The following is a 20141-nucleotide window of genomic DNA, read 5'->3' as shown; positions in this document are numbered from 1 at the left end:
GAGGCTTCCTGGGGTAGGCATAAAAATGAACCACAGACTACACAGGCAGATCTACTTCTGTCTGAGATTACCTTCCATAGCTGAATGTAGAATACCAACATTAAGCATTTGGTCCCATTCTCTCTCCCTCCAAAGCACATAGGTTCTTTGATGGCAGTTCTGTACATTTGCCTGATCCCTACAGGCACATGGAAGAAGCATTTGTGAATCCCAGTATGAGACTTAGCATTAAGAGAGAAATAGCTTTGTGTGTACAGAGCAGTGAAAATTGGCAGCAGGCAATGTTTGAGGAGCCAAGAAAATAAATGTTTCATAGCTACCTATTCTTCCCTTCCTCCTTATCTTAAAGACTCTCAGGGCCACTGGATGCTCTGCAGCCTAAGTGATTAGCCAGAAGTCCCAAATCCAGCATCTGAGAGGGAAAATACTAAAACTGTTTACATGCTCTTTGATCACTCAGGTCTCTTCTCTGCTGTAGAGCCCCAGTCATGCTCAACAAATCACAGCACTCAATTTGCTGAGCATACATGAACACCCCACATGTTTGAACACTCTACTAACTGCCAGGCTGTGTGGCTCATGTAGTCTCTTTAAATCGACCTCTTCAACTACTCTCTCAATATCTGAGTAGAGGTGGAAGCTCCTGGACTGTTGTAGCCTGTCAGAGTTTAAGCACAGGCTAATAAAACTCGAATAAATCTACTTTCTATAGCTGTTGCCCAGAGAGTAGTCTGAAAGTCTTGGGGGCAAACTTGTGTGGATAAGAGTGAAGTGCTCAAGTGCCTGATGAAGAGTATTAGTGTTTTGGTATGAAGTTTTCCCTTTCTTTGTTTAGTAATATCCTTGTGCTGTGTCCTTGTTGTGAAGCACTCTGACTATTACTATAAGGTAACCAAAAGTTGCTGTAATATCATAAGCAAATCCTAACTCGGGGAGATGGTACTTGGCACTCTCCCATTTCCCTTCCCACAGCTCATGGTCTGTTCCATGATATGCTGCTGTGCAGTACAGCTGCCTACCCCATCCCTAAACAGCTATTTTAAGGATGACTTCCCCAAAATGACCTTGTGAGGGTCCACCCAATGTTTGCCATCACTGTTTTGAGCCAAAGGTTAAAGTTACTATGTAGGTATTTAATTCATATCGCATAGAAACAGCTTCCTTACAAAGAAGCTAGAAAGAATCACTGGACTGATTTAATAATGCCACAGACATGCCTGTCATTATTGCCAGCTATTGTCTTGAGAGCAAAAAGTCCACATCTATCTTAGAATCATAGAATCATAGAATCAACCAGGTTGGAAGAGACCTCCAAGCTCATCCAGTCCAACCTAGCACCCAGCCCTATCCAGTCAACCAGACCATGGCACTAAGTGCCTCATCCAGGCTTTTCTTGAAGACCTCCAGGGACAGTGCCTCCACCACCTCCCTGGGCAGCCCATTCCAATGAGAAATCACTCTCTCTGGGAAGAACTTCTTCCTAACATCCAGCCTATACCTACCCTGGCACAACTTGAGACTGTGTCCCCTTGTTCTATTGCTGGTTACCTGGGAGAAGAGGCCACCCCCCACCTGGCTACAGTGCCCCTTCAGGTAGTTGTAGACAGTAATAAGATCACCCCTGAGCCTCCTCTTCTCCAGGCTAAACAGGCCCAGCTTCCTCAACCTCTCCTCATAGGATTTGTGCTCCAGGCCCCTCACCAGCTTTGCTGCCCTTCTCTGGACATGTTCCAGCACCTCAACATCCTTCTTGAATTGAGGGGCCCAGAACTGGACACAGCACTCAAGGTGTGGTCTGACCAGTGCTGAGCACAGGGGCAGGTTAACCTCCCTTGTCCTGCTGGCCACACTGTTCCTGATGCAGGCCAGGATGCCATTGGCTCTCTTGGCCACCTGGGCACACTGCTGGCTCATCTTCAGCTTACTGTCTAGCAGTACCCCCAGGTCTCTTTCCTCCTGACTGCTCTCCACCCACTCAGTCCCCAGCCTATAGTGCTGCTTGGGGTTGTTGTGGCCAAAGTGCAGAACCCTGCGCTTGGCCTTGTTCAATCTCATCCCATTGGCCTCTGCCCACCCATCCAGCCTGTCACGGTCCCTCTGCAGGGCTCTCCTACCTTCCAACAGATCAACACCTGCTCCTAGCTTGGTGTCATCTTCCAGTATTTTGCTTTTTAAGTCTGTGTTCTCAGAAACTCCTCAGTACCCTCATCTTAGCTGAGAAACATGGGACAGCTGAGCGCTGACGCTTTGGAAGGGGTCCAGAAAACCTGCTTTCCTTCTCCCCAGTGCTCCTGACCACTCAGACAAGTAGTTGTTGGTCACGCTGCATGGAGTGAGTGATGAGGCTAGCCAGCTGAAGCAGGAAGATTGCCTGAAGCATCTGAACAGCCTGAAGGCCTGTTCATACATTTCTCTCTTAGCTGAAGGCAGAGTTTTGCTTTTGGATGGCTTTGACATGTCTCTGATATTTACAAATCACTCTGTGTAGATTAGTTTCTGGCTGTTCTACTGCACCTAGCGCAATGCAATATGCTATGGGAATGTATGACCTTGAGCTGAAAGGAGTGTCTGCCTTCTGTACACCAAGAGAGCCTTTCTGCTCTGCTTTCTGCCAGAGCACAGCCACCTGGAGCGTTTAGGGGGCCTATTCTACCAGCTCCTCCCGGTGGTGGAAAGGAAGTAGATAGAGCACAACACAACTTGGTAAGGTTTACATTTCACTCTGAGGAGAACTAGTCAAATCTACTCCCATCAGCTTTCAACTATCACAACACCTGAGCTGCTTCCTCACCTGAAGCACCTTACTGTAGCCTCAGACTAGCAAACAAGCTGCTCAAGACACAATCATAGAATCAACCAAGTTGGAAGAGACCTCCAAGATCATCCAGTCCAACCTAGCACCCAGCCCTAGCCAGTCAACCAGACCATGGCACTAAGTGCCTCATCCAGGCTTTTCTTCAACACCTCCAGGGATGGCAACTTCACCACCTCCCCAGGCAGCCCATTCCAATGCCAATCACTCTCTCTGCCAACAACTTCCTCCTAACATCCAGCCTATACTTTCCCCGTCACAACTTGAGACTGTGTCCCCTTGTTCTGTTGCTGCTTGCCTGGCAGAAGAGCCCAACCCCACCTGGCTACAGCCTCCCTTCAGGTAGTTGTAGACAGCAATAAGGTCACCCCTGAGCCTCCTCTTCTCCAGGCTAACCAATCCCAGCTCCCTCAGCCTCTCCTCGTAGGGCTGTGCTCAAGGCTTCTCCCCAGCCTCGTTGCCCTTCTCTGGACACGCTCAAGCATCTCAATGTCCCTCCTAAACTGGGGCGCCCAGAACTGAACACAGGACTCAAGGTGTGGTCTAACCAGTGCAGAGTACAGGGGCAGAATGACCTCCCTGCTCCTGCTGACCACACCATTCCTGATGCAGGCCAGGATGCCACTGGCTCTCTTGGACACCTGGGCACACTGCTGGCTCATGACAGCTTGTACAGTGAGAGCCAACCCAGTCCTCATACCTGCTACAGTAACATCTGTGCTGTGGGAATGCAAAGTGAAGAAGGATGTGGGAAGGGAGTGAAGAAGGCTAATAATAGGCAGATGTTGACCTTGGTTCTCACCAGCTGCTGGCTACCTTATCTCAGAAAGGATGGATAACAGACACCTCGTTAATGAGGAAAGCAAGGCATGGTTTATGCTGATGGAGTGGGTTGTCCTTGACTAAGTATGCTAATGTGTAGGCGTGTGCCTTGTGGCCCTGAGGGATATATTGAGAGCTGAAGTGATCAGTAAAGGTCTCTGGCATAATTCACATTGAATCGTCTGGAGTCCATGTGGCACTGCCTTTGATCACACTGATCTGTGGGGCCTTGGTCACGTTTCCCACAGCAAGCTAATCAGGGTTCTGCAACACCTGAGCTAAATCAGGTGTTTTGCAACACGGTGCCATCGAGGGAAGCTGAACTCCTTCATATTTCTTTCTTCCTTGCTAACTGAGGCAATGACCAAGCTGGATTATTTTCTTCCACGTGTTAGCATAGCTTTACTGAAACTCTTGGTGTTGCACCACTTCAAAGCAGCAACCCTCTCAGTTCAGAAATCCTTGCTTCAAAATCCTGCACTGACCCTTCTTGGTGTTTCATTAAGACCAGATGGGAAAAAAAGCAAAACACCAAAACCAAACAACAAATGAGAAAAGGAATGAGGTGAGGTAAGCAAGAGACAGAAGGGCAGCTTTCCTGTGGTGCTGTACTCATGATAAACACTCTCCTTAACAAGCTGAACTTGTACTTTTGCCTTATCTTCTCCTCCACTTGCATGGCTCTCTGCAGCACTCACACAAATCAAAACTTGTCAGGCAATCCAAGTGGGTGACAGTTATTCCAACCACATCTCTTAGGAGTGGAGAAGGCAGGTTGTAGCAGTGGCCAGCAGTTGCGGAGATCAGAGATTGTGTGAAGGATCTGTTCTTGTTCACCAAGGGCAACATCTTCTTAGCTCTTGCTGTTTCTGACACATTGACATGTCCTGTGGGTATTGTGAACTTTAGCACTCTACTCAGCAGAGAAATAAGCAGGTCTTTCATGTCAGCACAGAGATATGCTGAATCTCCATGAGGAGGTGGAGAAAATGCATTGCAAACCAAGGATTTCAGTGTGGAAAAGACTGAGGTCTGTAAGACTCCCATTCACAGAGTGGAGTGAGATTTCACAGCAAGATCTCTTCTGAGCAAGATGCTGTGTCTGCTGTGGGACAGTGGGTGCTGGAAAGCTTGTGAGAGCAAAGCAAAGCAAACCTGCATTTACAGTAGCTTCCCAAGACATCAAATGCTGAATATTGGATGCATAGAGATGAGAACACCACAGTGGAACCAATAAGGTGAAGAATCATAGAATCAACCAGGTTGGAAGAGACCTCCAAGATCATCCAGTCCAACCTAGCACCCAGCCCTAGCCAGTCAACCAGACCATGGCACTAAGTGCCTCATTCAGTCCTTCTTTTGAACATCTCCAGGGATGGTTGTTTCTTTTTTCTTCAAACCTTTCCTACACCTTTCTTTAGCTCTTCAGTACTGCTTTTCTATACAGGCAGCCTTCATAATCCTGCTTGGCATTTCTGCATTTACCTTTGCTTTGGTAAGGGAGCAGTTTCCTGCAGTCTTACCTCCTGAGAGAGGGCAGACAGCAAGTCACCATCAGCATTTGCTCAAGCACTAATTTAACAGAATGGAGAAAAAGAAAGGGACTTTAAGCTATGCTGCTCCAAAAGGACCAGTTTTCAAGGATGCCTTTTTCACAGGCTCACAGGATGTCAGGGGTTGGAAGGGACCCAAGGAGAGTATCCAGTCCAACCCCCCTGCCAGAGCAGGACAACACTATCTAACACAGATCACAGAGGAACACATCCAGACAGGCCTTGAAAGTCTCCAGAGAAGGAGACTCCACAACCTCTCTGGGGAGCCTGTGGCAGTGCTCTGTGACCCTTACAGTAAAGAAGTTCCCCCTTGTGTTGTGTTTCTTTGGCCAAGACTAGAAAGAGCAAGTCTGTGCTTTAGTTTTCCAGAGGTGCAGCCTGCCAGTACTTCTACCTCAGTTTCTCCCTAACTCAATTCAGGCTCCAAAACATTCTCTGCTGAATTTACCAAATCCTCCACTGTGCTAACAGACTTTCTGTCATCTCAAGAAAATGGTACTAAAGGCCCCAGATAAATGGGAAGCCCACAAGTTTATAAAAGGATGATGGTCTGAAGGCAAGGCAGTGTTGTGGAGGCAGGGAATTAATGTGGCTGAGTCAGCAATTCTAAAAATAGAATGATTTTATTTTCCTGAAAACCCACTGCCCCCAGACTATAGACAGAACTAGGTTAGGTTTGTTTACAGATTCTAATTCAATCAGGAATTCTTCAAAGGATGTTAAGGACAAATGTAGAGATTTAGGAAGTCAGGAAATGGAAAAGGCTAAGCTATAAACACAGCTTTGCTCCACTAGCAGTTGGGCTGAGCAGAGAATTAAGGCAGCAGCAGGCTTTACTCACAGAGGTATTTGGCAGTGATCCCTTGCTGGATTTCTCTGCTGCTTGACTGCCTTCTGACACTGCAAGCAATATCCAATAGTCTGGATCCACGCAGCAGCAGCCCAAGGTGAGTGGCAAAGCTGCCAAACTCAGAGACATCTTGAGACACAGCTGCCACAAGTCAGGGAGTCGTGGAAGCGACGCTGCACCAGAGGCAGCAGGGGGGAGCCAAACTGGGTCTGAGAGTAGCTGGGTCTGGCTGCCACTGGCAGCTCTATCAAAATGGACCCAGGACTTGGCAAGCTTGCAAGATTGCACAGAATGGTGCAAAAGTGGAGAGAACCTTGCAAAGGCAGGGTTGGTGTAGAACCATGCAAAGGCAGGGATGGTGTAGAACCATGCAAAGGCAGGGTTGGTGTAGAACCATGCAAAGGCAGGGACGGTGTAGAACCATGCAAAGGCAGGAATGGTGCAGAACCATGCAAAGGCAGGGTTGGTGTAGAACCATGCAAAGGCAGGGATGGTGTAGAACCATGCAAAGGCAGGGACAGTGTAGAACCATGCAAAGGCAGGGATGGTGTAGAACCATGCAAAGGCAGGGATGGTGTAGAACCATGCAAAGGCAGGGACAGTATAGAACCATGGAAAGGCAGGGATGGTGTAGAACCATGCAAAGACAGGGATGGTGCAGAACCATGCAAAGGTAGGGTTGGTGCAGAACCATGCAAAGGCAGGGATGGTGCAGAACCAAGAGCCGTGTAAAAAGGTAGGAGCTGTCCAAAAGCAGGGACAGTCCAAAACAGGAATTCTGCCATGGCAGGAGCCTGTTCTGTCAGGAGCTCTGTCCAGGTGGGAACTCTTTCAAGGCTGGAACATTCTTCTTTCTCCCTTGCTCTATTTAAGCTTTTCTAGACACAGTGTCCATGTGCCATGTTATACTGGGTGTGAACCCCCAGCCAAGCACCAGCCCGACTGCAGCGCAGGCTTCCACCCAGGTCAGCACACTTCAAGCCTGCAGGGTGTGGGGGGAGAAGCCATTTTTGCACCTTCTTCTCTCCATTCAAACCCACAGCAGAGGTGGGGAGAAGGAAGGAATCTGGGGTACCCCATAACAGGCAGTCTCAGGGTAACAGAAGGCACACACATGCCAACTTCAACTGGCAGGATCAGTCCAAGCCAGGGGCTTGGATGAGGAGTGCAGCATGGCCATGCTTCCTGCTAGGGTAAGGTAAACCGAGTAGAAACAACTTGATTGTTTGTTTGTTTAGGAAGATGGCAACTTGCCCTAATCACTTGTGCAACACTTTCTTGTAAAAATATGCTGACTGGAGGTTTGTGCCCAACTTGCAGTAAACTCAGGCTGAGAGGGAGCAGGTGCAGTAGAGCATGAAACTGCAGAAAAAACTTTACTGAAATCAGATGGCAAATTGCCTCCTGGTCAGACTTTTTACTTATTCCCAGTAAAGAGTAGGACACATCAGAGGAGGTGAGTTTGGGGTGTTTTTTTTTTAGCAATACACTTCCAATTGTGCCCATCTTATACTTCACATCAGAGTATTTCCTGAGGCTTTTTCTAGCCTTTCCTTTATTTCACTTCTTCAATCAAAAAATCATCATGAATCTTATTTCCATTTGTAAGTCTATTACTGCAGAGACTCTCAGCTGGGCTGAAGGTCTGAGATATTAAAGAGTATCTGCTACTATCTTTCCTCTAACACTGTGCCTCCTTTTGGAAATAAATTTCCTCTTGAAAACATTTCTCTGGAGCTGGTGAGGCTGGCTGACTTGGTGCATGCCAGTAAGTGCTGTCCTGGCAGGGGTGTTCCCCTCATTACATCACTGGAGCAATTTTATGTGCCAGGCCAAAGGAAAGGCAACAAAAGGAAATATGGTGGTGAGAGAAAGTAAAAAAAGAGAGAAAATTACAGCTGATAGAGGGAAAATGGTTACATTTTCCACATACAGAATCACAGAATAAACCTGGTTGGAAGACACCTCCAAGATCATCCAGGCCAACCAACCACCCAGCCCTAACCAGTCAACTAGACCATGGCACTAAGTGCCTCATCCAGGCTTTGCTTCAACACCTCCAGGGATGATGACTCCACCACCTCCCTGGGCAGCCCATTCCAATGCCAATCACTCTCTCTGTGAAGAACTTCATCTTAACATCCAGTCTAGACCTCCCCCAGCACAACTTGAGACTGTGCCCCCAAGTGCCATGTCCAATCCTGCCTTGAACAGCTCCAGGGACGGTGACTCCACCACCTCCCTGGGCAGCCCATTCCAGTGTCCAATGACTCTCTCAGTGAAGAACTTTCTCCTCACCTCCAGCCTAAATCTCCCCTGGCGCAGCCTAAGGCTGTGTCCTCTCGTTCTGGTGCTGTCCACCTGAGAGAAGAGAGCAACCTCCTCCTGGCCACAACCTCCCCTCAGGTAGTTGCAGACAGCAATAAGGTCACCCCTGAGCCTCCTCTTCTCCAGGCTAACCAATCCCAGCTCCCTCAGCCGCTCCTCGTAGGGCTGTGCTCAAGGCCTCTCCCCAGCCTCGTCGCCCTTCTCTGGACACGCTCAAGCATCTCAATGTCCCTCTTAAACTGGGGGGCCCAGTATAGAAAACTCGAACCTCTAGCAGCTCTACTCAGGGCAGGGAAGTGATTCTGGCTTCTTTCCCAATAACACAGGAGACATAACATCCTCCTTCAGTAAGTAAAGCAACGCTGCAGGCTTCTGCTGCTAGTGCAGCATGTGAGTGTAAATAAACACCAGTTACAGAGTTACACTCTGGATAGTAATGGGTAATCTGGGTAACCAAATAGTTGTATGTTTATATAATTCAGCTATATTCCTGCAATTATCCTTGGAAAAGTCCTCTGTCTCCTTACATGCTGCAGTGATGCATCTTTTGATGTGCCTGTCTGTGTGTGCTTCTCTGAATGCTGCCAACACTATCTCTGTTCCTAGCCTAGGGCACCGTTGGGCAGGGCTGACTCCAGGCACTGCAAATGCAGGACCTTCTGCCCTGTTTCTCAATCCTCCCTGCGCTGTTACAAGCAGCTACAGCTACAAAGACAAGTGGACATTACACTTCCAGCAGCGTTGGAGCAGAATAACCTGTGAGGATACTGGAAAATAGCCTAAGTTCCCTTTTTGGTTCAACTCCATGAAAGAGCTCTGTTGGTTATTGTCCCCAGGTACGGACAGCAGTAACTCAGCATCCCCACTCCGGCTCTCCCCTGGCATTCTCCAGGCGTTTCAAAGCGCAGGGGCCTCTGAAGCCCACAGCCGCTCCCGCCCAGCTGGCCAAGAGATGGCAGCAGAGAGCCCCGCAGGGAGCCGCCGCTCCGGGGCTGCGCAGGGCAGGCAGCTGCCGGCCCGACCCGGGCGGGGCAGGGGGAGCGCCCGAGGCCGAGGCGCGGTTTGAAATCAAACTTAATGGCGGAAATCCGCTTAGAGTGATCGGAAAATAATCCCACATCACTAAGTGGCTTGTAAAGACGCCAACCCTCACCCCTGCAAAGATGCCAGGCCCCTTCTGGCTCCTGAACTTACCAGCACGAAGGGCACTCGAGGAAGCACCGGGAGCAGGTGCTGCAGGAGGAGCAGGGTCTCCTACACGCCAGCGCCGACGAGGAACGGGACGGAAGGAGCTCTCCCAACACTGCAGCAGTCACCCTGCAGAGGAACGGGACGGAAGGAGCTCTCCCAACACTGCAGCAGTCACCCTGCAGAGGAACGGGACGGAAGGAGCTCTCCCAACACTGCAGCAGTCACCCTGCAGGTGTGTAACACGCAGAACTGCAGCAAGCTCTGCCAGCACTGCATGGTTCATTGTCCTCCTCTGAGAAGGAAGACTTCCTCATCCTAGGGGCTCAGCAGCTGCTAATGCCTGACACACCAGCTCCTCTGCTTTGGATGGTCCCTCCGGCAGAGCCCTGTCCACTGGCAGAGCAAGCACATGGGAGACTGCAGCTGAATCATAGAATCAACCAGGTTGGAAGAGACCTCCAAGATCATCCAGTCCAACCTAGCACCCAGCCCTAGCCAATCACAGCATCACAGTATCACAGTATTATAAGGATTGGAAGAGACCTCACAGATCACCAAGTCCAACCCTTTACCACAGAGCTCAAGGCTAGACCATGGCACCAAGTGCCACGTCCAATCCTGCCTTGAACAGCTCCAGGGACGGCGACTCCACCACCTCCCCGGGCAGCCCATTCCAGTGTCCAATGACTCTCTCAGTGAAGAACTTTCTCCTCACCTCCAGCCTAACCTGTGTCTAGCAACAAGGCTAGGAAGAGGACACTTGTCCAGTCATCCACCTGCTTTAGCGTTCACCACGCACTTGGAGAATCTGGGGGACACAAAAATGAAGACACAGGTGTAAAAGAACTAGACAGCATTTTTTTTTTGCATGAGGAGTTGCCTCCAAATTCCCAAGTAATAATGTGTATGGAAACTTGGCTCTTTCACATCAGCTTTGGTAGCAGTCGATATAATGGAAGATAACCTTAAAGGATGCAAATGATATTAGGGTCTGCAATATTGCTGCTGTTGATAGGCAAATGTACTTTCTCAGGCAGCAGAGTGAGTTTCTGCCATGCACTGAAGAGCATGGTGTCTGCCATTAGCATCAGGTGCCCTGAGAGCTGGATTTACAGCTGCCTTAATGAGTACTTTGACTTGCTATTTCACATAACAGGTGAAGAATTACCTTTTCTGTACTACTCTAGGGCCAGCCCTACTCTCTGTTTCTGTATCACCCCACACAACAGGTTCCCAACATGGTTAATTGCTAATTTAAAATGTGCAAGATTTTTAGGGGGTAATTTGAAAAATGATCAGGGAAGAGCTTGCCTCATCAGTCTTCTGGACTGACTGTTCCCCATGGATAGCATACAGGGCAAAGAACTGGGACCAAGTCTGAGTAAAAGGCCAAATACATGTCACAGAGGCTGGAAAGCTCTGATTACTAAACAGTGTCTGGGGTCTTGAGAACTTTTGGCTTTACCAAACATCAAATGAGATGAACATTCATCTGAAAAGCCTTGGAACTGGCTGAGATGGAGTTAATCTTCTCCTTAGCAGCCCTCACAGTGCTGTGCTTTGTAGTGCTAGCTAGAAGGGCATTAACACACTAGTGTTCCAGCTACTGCTGAGCAGTGCTCACACAGCAAAGAGGTTGTCTCTCCAGCATTCCCTCATTCCAGCACTTCCAGGTGTAAGATTTTGAGAGAGGACATAGCCCCTTTAAGGGCTACTCCCTAGTCCCAGGACAGGTTACCCAAGCTGACCAAAGAGATACTCCATACCATATACCATTAGCTCAGCAATGAAAGCGAAGAGAAAGGGGGGATGGGGGCAGTCATTATTGACATTTCTATTCCAAAGCAACCACTACATGTACTGAAGCCCCAGTTCCTGGGAAGTGGCCAAACACTGCCTGCTAATGGGAAGCAGAGAATAAATCTTTTCCTTTGTTTCCATGTGTGGCCTCTGCTTTTGCATTATTAAACTATCCTTATTTTGACCCACAAGCCTTTTGCTATACTTTTTTTCCACCTCCCTTGTCTAGCTGAGGAGGGGGAGTGATAGTACAGCTCTGATGGCCACTTGGTGTCCAGTTGGGCCAAATACATGTCACAGAGGCTGGAAAGCTCTGATTACTAAACAGTGTCTGGGGCCTTGAGAACTTCTGGCTTTACCAAACATCAAATGAGATGAACATTCATCTGAAAAGCATTGGAACTGGCTGAGATGGAGTTAATCTTCTCCTTAGCAGCCCTCACAGTGCTGTGCTTTGTAGTGCTAGCTAGAAGGGCATTAACATTGACCCACCACAAAAAACTCTTAAGTTCCACCATCTGATTATCTACTGGTTTGCTCCAGACTTGTCCAAACTTTGATACTTCAGGCTGCTGCTTCTCCCATTACACACAAATAACTCTCCAGCTGTGTTAGTCTCTAATTCTGACGTGGGTAAGGTAAGATGAACATCACTCTTTATCCCTGCATGAAATAGGTATATACTTGCTCTATGGAGCTGGACTTCTACAGGACAATGACAAATGAAAAAATGTTTTGTGTTTGTTGCCAGGCCACTTAACCCATTTTTCATTTTGATTCCATTTTTTGAGCCTACACACCCTCACCCACACACATGCACACTGCCTCTCTCTTTGTATCCAGCTGTCACAACCCAGTGTTGCAAATCACTGACCTCTGATTGTGTCCACGGTCTGCTCTTGCAGGCTTACTGTCTTTGTTGATCTGCCATCAGGGCCATTGTTAAATCACAGTATCACAGTATCACCAAGGTTGGAAGAGACCTCATAGATCATCAAGTCCAACCCTTTACCACAGAGCTCAAGGCCAGACCATGGCACCAAGTGCCACGTCCAATCCTGCCTTGAATAGCTCCAGGGACGGCGACTCCACCACCTCCCCGGGCAGCCAATGTCCAATGACTCTCTCAGTGAAGAACTTTCTCCTCACCTCGAGCCCAAATTGGCTCTTCTTTTGAGAAGGTCCAACATCAAAGGGTTAATTCTGTCACGCATCATTCTCGTGCATTGGTAAGAGCAAGGCTGGTGCATGATAGACTCCAAAGGTTCCTGCAAGATGCAGATGAGATGAATATTCCAGTTAAGATAGCATCACATAAATTCCTCTTTAACAAGCCTCCCCTGGGGAGCTGCAAGCCCATTTACACTTGGAGAGACTTGTCATCAAATGTAAGACTTTGAAACCTTGTAAAAAATTCACCTAAAAATAATTTCTTAAGTCGCAGATGCAAAAGTACCATGAAGTTAAGAGATGCAAAACCTGCAGAAAGCAAGCTATTATAAAGCCAGGCTAATTATAAATCCTTTCTGCAAGTCTTTAAATGGATTATCAAGCACAGCTGGTTTTCTTTTTTTCATTTTATTACTCTTCTCAGTGATACTTTAATACCCTTGACTTGCCCTTAAATATCAAATAAAGGCACCGTTTGATTTATGAGGATTAAAAATCTCTTCATTAAGGGTATTGTAGGGGTTTCACAATAAAGGTAACAGCATGCTGCCCAGGAATGAAAAATAGAACCTCATTCATGCTCCCAGGTGAGGGTTACTGTTGCCTTTTAGCCATCAGACCAGGCAAATTGATGAACAGCTTTAATGAACAGGTCAATCAAGGGTCAAAACAATTAGCAGATAGGCTTTTATTTAAAAGGGAAGTTTAAAGGTTCTTGTGAAAGGGAAGCTAAAGCTTTTTCTGTCAGTTATTGCAGTCTGTTTGAGAAAGGTTTCAGTAACAGGAATGCTACACTGAGCCTGGGTGGTGTGTACTGTCACTTTCTCCCTTTGTGAATAGGAAGAAGGCTTCGTTTCTTTGTGTAACCCTGCCAGGCCACAGCCCTGAGGGGACTGAATGTTACTGAAGTGGTAGGATCCTGGTAACTGGACAGAGTGAGACTGTGTAAACAAAGCACAGTAATGGTTGGAAACTTGGATATAACAGGAGTGTGGAGAGAAACACAAAATTGTGCTTCATGCAAAAAAGCACAAACCCTATCTTGTAGAAAACATCCACTGAGAGCTGTGTGCACACCTGTAGGTCAATTCATAGGATGGATCATAGGATCATAGGATGTTAGGGGTTGGAAGGGACCCAAGGAGATCATCCAGTCCAACCCCCCTGCCAGAGCAGGACAATCCTATCTAACACAGAGCACAGAGGAACACATCCAGACAGGCCTTGAAAGGCTCCAGAGAAGGAGACTCCACAACCTCTCTGGGGAGCCTGTGCCAGTGCTCTGTGACCCTTACAGTAAAGAAGTTCCCCTTGTGTTGAGGCAGAACCTCTTTTGCTGCAACTTACATCCATTGCTCCTTGTCCTATGCCAGGGAGCAGTGAGCAGAGCCTGTCCCACCACTCCTGACCAGCCTTCAGATACTTATAAACACTTATCAGGTTCCCTCTAAGTCTACTCTTCTCGAGATTAAAAAGCCCCAGGTCCCTCAGCCTCTCCTCACAAGCCATGCCCTCCTGTCCCCTCATCATCCTCATAGCCCTAATTCATGCTTCCTACCCAGGAGAGCACTGCTGAGAAAGGTAAAAGCACAAGAAGGAGCCCATGATTTTTCACAGCATGTTTTAATATCCTCTTAGTGGATGTGCTTTGTTTGCTTTAACTGCTTCCACAAATTGTCAAGATGTTAAAATTTATTTTTCTAGCCTAGTTTATATAAATTCCTTTGTCTGAGGGACTGTCACTGAGGACTTTGCTTCCTATGTTTTTTTCTGAATGTTTATTCTTTATATACTCTGAAAAGCAGTGATAGGAAAGCAAAGAAGATCTGCAGAAGAATTAGCATGAGAGCTTTCTTTGTAATGAATGCAACGACATATTTAGAGCTGAGAGATTATCTAGCACATTCAGCAGCCATGCAATCAAAACTTGAAGGTTAACCTACCTGAAAACCACAGTTACCAACCTAGAACATGTGCAAGTTCTAATCCTTTTGGAAAGAGGGATTTAGTAGCCTAAAAATCTGTATGCCAATGTGGCTATTTCAGGGAGACATGCAAAAGGATTACATAGAATCACAGAATCAGTCAGGGTTGGAAGGGACTATGAGGATCATCTACTTCCAACCCCCCTGCCATGGGCAGGGACACCCTACCCTGGATTGGGAAGGGTGACCTGAATTAGATTTACACTTAAGTGCTCTTAGAGTCAGGTCACAGAGCATTACCTTTTGTGTTTCTGATCTCTACTCAAGCTTCGGTATCTGGATGAAATTGAAATTGACCTGCTCTCCTTTAATAAGGAAATGACATTTGCTCTATTTCATCCAGTTAGTTCATTCAAATATGAAGATGAAGTTGATGACTTATATTACTCTTAAGCATGGTGAACAGGAAAGCAACACAATGCAAATCCCTATTGATGTGGCATATATATGTATATCTCTGGGGGACACACATATATATATATATATATATAGAGAGAGAGAGAGAGGAGGTCTAGGCTGGATGTTAGGAAGAAGTTCTTGCCAGAGAAAGTGATTGGCATTGGAATGGGCTGCCCAGGGAGGTGGTGGAGTTGCCATCCCTGGAGGTGTTCAAGAGAAGGCTGGATGAGGCACTTAGTGCCATGGTCTAGTTGATTGGCTAGGGCTGGGTGCTAGGTTGGCCTGGATGATCTTGGAGGTCTCTTCCAACCTGGTTGATTCTGATTCTCTACATGTGCCCAAAACTTAATATGAATGCATTTTCAGGCTGTCCTGCTAAATGTTTTTACAGCCTTGGGAAGCTAACACAGTAACAGAGTATCACTGTATGGAAGTGAATGTTCTCACACATACTGCAGGTCATTCACAATTTGCCTCTCTGCAATTCATTAAAAGCAGCACTTCTCACAAAGAAATCAAAATAGAATATTTAATTATAAATCAATACCTCAGACCACCTTAAGGCTGCATATATCAAAGCTCCATCCAACCAGCAGCTTGCCCATAGAATCATAGAATCAACCAGGTTGGAAGAGACCTCCAAGATCATCCAGTCCAACCTAGCACCCAGCCCTATCCAATCAACCAGACCATGGCACTAAGTGCCTCATCCAGTCTTTTCCTGAAGACCCCCAGGGATGGTGACTCCACCACCTCCCTGGGCAGCCCATTCCAATGCCAATCACTCTCTCTGTGAAGAACTTCTTCCTAATATCCAGCCTATACCTACCCTGGCACAACTTGAGACTGTGTCCCCTTGTTCTATTGCTGGTTGTCTGGGAGAAGAGGCCACCCCCCACCTGGCTACAATGCCCCTTCAGGTAGTTGTAGACAGCAATAAGATCACCCCTGAGCCTCCTCTTCTCCAGGCTAAACAGGCCCAGCTCCCTCAACCTCTCCTCATAGGATTTGTGCTCCAGGCCCCTCACCAGCTTTGTTGCCCTTCTCTGGACACCAGCACCTCAACAGTATTGCTCATGTTCCAGCACCATCAAACAGTATTGCTCATGTTCATAAGTTTACATTTGATTGTCTAAGAATGAGAATGAGTATTAGACTATTTGCACACAGGATGGCCACGAAAAGTATCAGAAACAATAAATAAATGAAGAGAGACAGAAATGATGTGTATGAATCAGGACCACTGATATCAAGAAGAAAAAATTAACTGTAACATCCGAGGTGACTCAGGATTTCACAGCAGATATTCATAGTGAAACTATAAAGAGAATCCAAGATGCACCTACTTAGATCTCCTTGAAAATGGTTTTCTTATAAGATGTTAAAAGGTTAATGATGCAGTGATACCTTACAGCAGAAAGTGAGTTGGTGGGGGGTTGGTCTCTTCTCTCAGGCAACCAGCAACAGAACAAGGGGACACAGACTCAAGTTGTGCTGGGAGAGGTATAGGCTGGATGTTAGGAGAAAGTTCTTCACAGAGTGATTTGCCATTGGAGTGGGCTGCCCAGGGATCTGGTGGAGCCACTGTCCGTGGAGGTGCTGAAGAAAAGCCTGGATGAGGCACTTAGTGCCATGGTCTGGTTGGTTGGATAGGGCTGGGTGCTAGGTTGCACTGGATGATCTTGGAGGTCTCTTCCAACCTGGTTGATTCTATGGGGCTAGTAACTGGCACAGTCTTATAGCCCAGGTTGTAGTAAAGCCAAGTACTCAACTATGTGATACTTCCATGCAACAGATTCTATCCAGATCAAGATCACTGGATTATTGCTATTGATTCCTGGAAAAGCAAGGAAACTGCAAGGAAATACCACTCAGATTCTCTAAGGAAATATTTAATCTAGTAATTCTAAGGGGCTCTGTAAGACTAATGGTTCTTCTTGCGGCAATTACAGGCATGTTAACAGAAATGTCCCAAGGTGTGAATTATTTTCCACACCATTGTACTTGTCCTGCTGCAACTCCCATTGACCACAAAGAGACTGACAAATGACATCATACCTCTGCTGTCTGCCTTCACATTCATAACACATTTAGAAACCAGCTCTAGAATGTATTTATTAAACCTGGTGCAAGCCTGCAATACTTGTAGTGATACCCTGGGGAAGAATAATAAACTGCACCAGTACAGGCTGGGAGGTGATCTGCTGGAGAGCAGTCCTGTGCAGAGGGACCTGGGGGTGCTGGTGGCTAAGAAGTTACCCATGGCACAGCAATGTGCCCTTGGGGCCAAGAAGGCCAATGGGGTCCTGGGGTGTATTAGGAAGAGTGTGTCCAGCAGATCAAGGGAGGTTCTCCTCCCCCTCTACTCTGCCCTGCTGAGACCTCATCTTGAATACTGTGTTCAGCTTTGGGCTCCTCAGTTTAAGAGGGACAGAGATCTGCTGGAGAGGGTCCAGCAGAGAGCTATGAGGATGATGAGGGGACTGGAGGACATGGCTTATGAGGAGAGGCTGAGGGACCTGGGGCTGTTTAGTCTGGAGAAAAGAAGACTTAGAGAGTATTTGATACATGTTTATAAGTATCTGAGGGCTGTCAGGAGTGGGGGGACAGGCTCTGCTCACTTGCTCCCTGGGATAGGACAAGGAGCAACGGGTGTAAGTTGCAGCACAAGAGGTTCTGCCTCAACACGAGGGGGAACTTCTTTACTGTAAGGGTCACAGAGCACTGGCACAGGCTTCCCAGAGAGGTTGTGGAGTCTCCTTCTCCAGAGCCTTTCAAGGCCTGTCTGGATGTGTTCCTCTGTGATCTGTGTTAGATAGGATTGTCCTGCTCTGGCAGGGGAGTTGGATTCGATGCTCTCCTTGGGCCCCTTCCAACCCCTAACATCCTGTGAGCCTGTGGTCCTGCCTCCCTAGCATCATTTTTGTTCCTTAGAGTCTCAGGAACATTTTTCTTACCAAAGTATAAAAAGCAAACAACAAACAGGAATAATTTCATTTTGGCTGAATCTCTATTCCTGTCCTCCTTAGTTATGCTGATTTTCTGTAACACCTCTTCAACTGTTCCAAATAATATAAAAAGAGAATCTAAATCTTTCCTGCCTTTGTCTTGGAATTTCATTTTACTTATGCTTAAATACACTGAACTCCCAATCACAAACTCATTATTTAACACAGAGATACTAATGTCAGTGAGCTTTAGATCAAACTTCTAATGCTAACAAAGCAACTGGAGAACTAATAGTTTTGCTCCACTTGTTAAGTTAAATGTCAAATAATTCTTAGCTGATTTAAAAAGTCAACTCTTGTGCTCGTGCCATGGGCTCCATCCTGTTTGTTTTAAGGATCTATGAGATCACATCTTTAAAGAAAACTCCCCACTGAGACCCCAATACCAAACCCAAAGAGTTCAGTGAAAACTTTCCCACTGATTTTAATAGCCTCTGGACACAGGCCTTACAATTTGAGGAGCTCTGTTACAAATGGTTCTGGCCAGGGCCATCTGCCAACATAATTCAGACATGAAAGAGGTTGCAGCCTGAGAAAACTGACCTTGCCTGTTGGCAAAGGCTGGGAAGGCCTGCCTTAAAGAAGGAAGATAGGAGTGCTTTGTGTCTCTGCCCTTGCTTCTTGCTGGAGAATGAAAAGTGGGTGTTGGTAAGAAGAAATAGATTGGCCAACATCCAACTGATGTATTTGATTGTTCAGGTCTCTGATGTACAATTGAAATGCAGCTTCTCTCCAGTTTTGTAAGGCTCAACAGATCAATGTTTATAGCCACATATTCCAAACTGGTACTCAAAATTGTTTCCTAATTATATCTGCTACCAACGTGTGCCAACTGGTAAGAAATGTCAGCAGCCTGCTTCCAACACTAAGAAAAACATTCTGGTATCTTCTGCTCATCAGAGCTGTGTGCCTAGAACAGGAGTTCAGCTTGCACCTACCTGGATGAGCCACAACCTTCAGCAGACCCACAGTGCTTGCTAGAACTGGTATATTATGACTGCCATCATTGCCCTCCTCTGCTAGTGCCCTACAAATGATACAACTGGAAAGAATACCTTCTTCAAACTTAGTCCTAAGGACAGAGTGGGAGAAGCAGAAACAATTTGCTTGTTTTGCAGATGAGCTGGAAATAATTTCCAGTTTGTCTAGATCTCCCTTTTGTCCAGCACCTTAAAGAATCAGATTGCATTTTAAAAACAAACTGGTGCTCTCCAGTGCTCCCCACACTCCTTAAAGTCATTGCATCAGATAGATATGGGATATTTAGAGGCGTTAACTGATGAACACAAGTGCCATGCTATTTGTCACAAAACAGATGTGCTTGATACATCAGTGACCACAGTAGCTGTGGTAACAGAGCCATAGGTTTAGTTGCTGCTTGGGAGTTCAGTGCTTGAACACTTGTTGCTGAAATTATTTGCAACTAGAATTCCTAGTGACAGCAACATCCCTAAGGATATTTCACTGTCAGTGTAAATCTCTAGTTGAAGAGATGGATGTATGACAGGCTAATAACTTCATTACTCTGAAAATACAGTTTCACACCAGTCATTTTAACACACCAGTAAGTTGCATTTGGCTCACAGGGGCCTCACAGCAAGGAAATAGTCAGATAGGATGTGGGTGCACTGCCTCCTATAAGTGCTGTGGAAGCTACAGACAGTATATGTATTGTCCCTGCCTTCTCCAGTGTGGGGTGCACTGCCTCCTATAAGTGCTGTGGAAGCTACAGACAGTATATGTATTATCTCTGCCTCCTCCAATGTGGGGTGCACTGCCTCCTGTAAGTGCTGTGGAAGCTACAGACAGTATATGTATTATCCCTGCCTCCTCCAATGTGGGGTGCACTGCCTCCTATAAGTGCTGTGGAAGCTACAGACAGTATATGTATTATCCCTGCCTTCCCCAATGTGGGGTGCACTGCCTCCTATAAGTGCTGTGGAAGCTACAGACAGTATATGTATTATCCCTGTCTCCTCCAATGTGGGGTGCACTGCCTCCTGTAAGTGCTGTGGAAGCTACAGACAGTATATGTATTATCCCTGCCTCCTCCAATGTGGGGTGCACTGCCCCCTATAAGTGCTGTGGAAGCTACAGACAGTATATGTATTATCCCTGCCTCCTCCAATGTGGGGTGCACTGCCTCCTATAAGTGCTGTGGAAGCTACAGACAGTATATGCATTATCCCTGCCTCCTCCAATGTGGGGTGCACTGCCTCCTAT

The sequence above is a fragment of the Pogoniulus pusillus genome, chromosome 26 (genome assembly GCF_015220805.1).
Source record: "Pogoniulus pusillus isolate bPogPus1 chromosome 26, bPogPus1.pri, whole genome shotgun sequence".
Taxonomy (NCBI): domain Eukaryota; kingdom Metazoa; phylum Chordata; class Aves; order Piciformes; family Lybiidae; genus Pogoniulus; species Pogoniulus pusillus.
The sequence above is the reverse complement of the archived record's forward strand: the minus strand, read 5'-3'. Positions refer to the sequence as shown.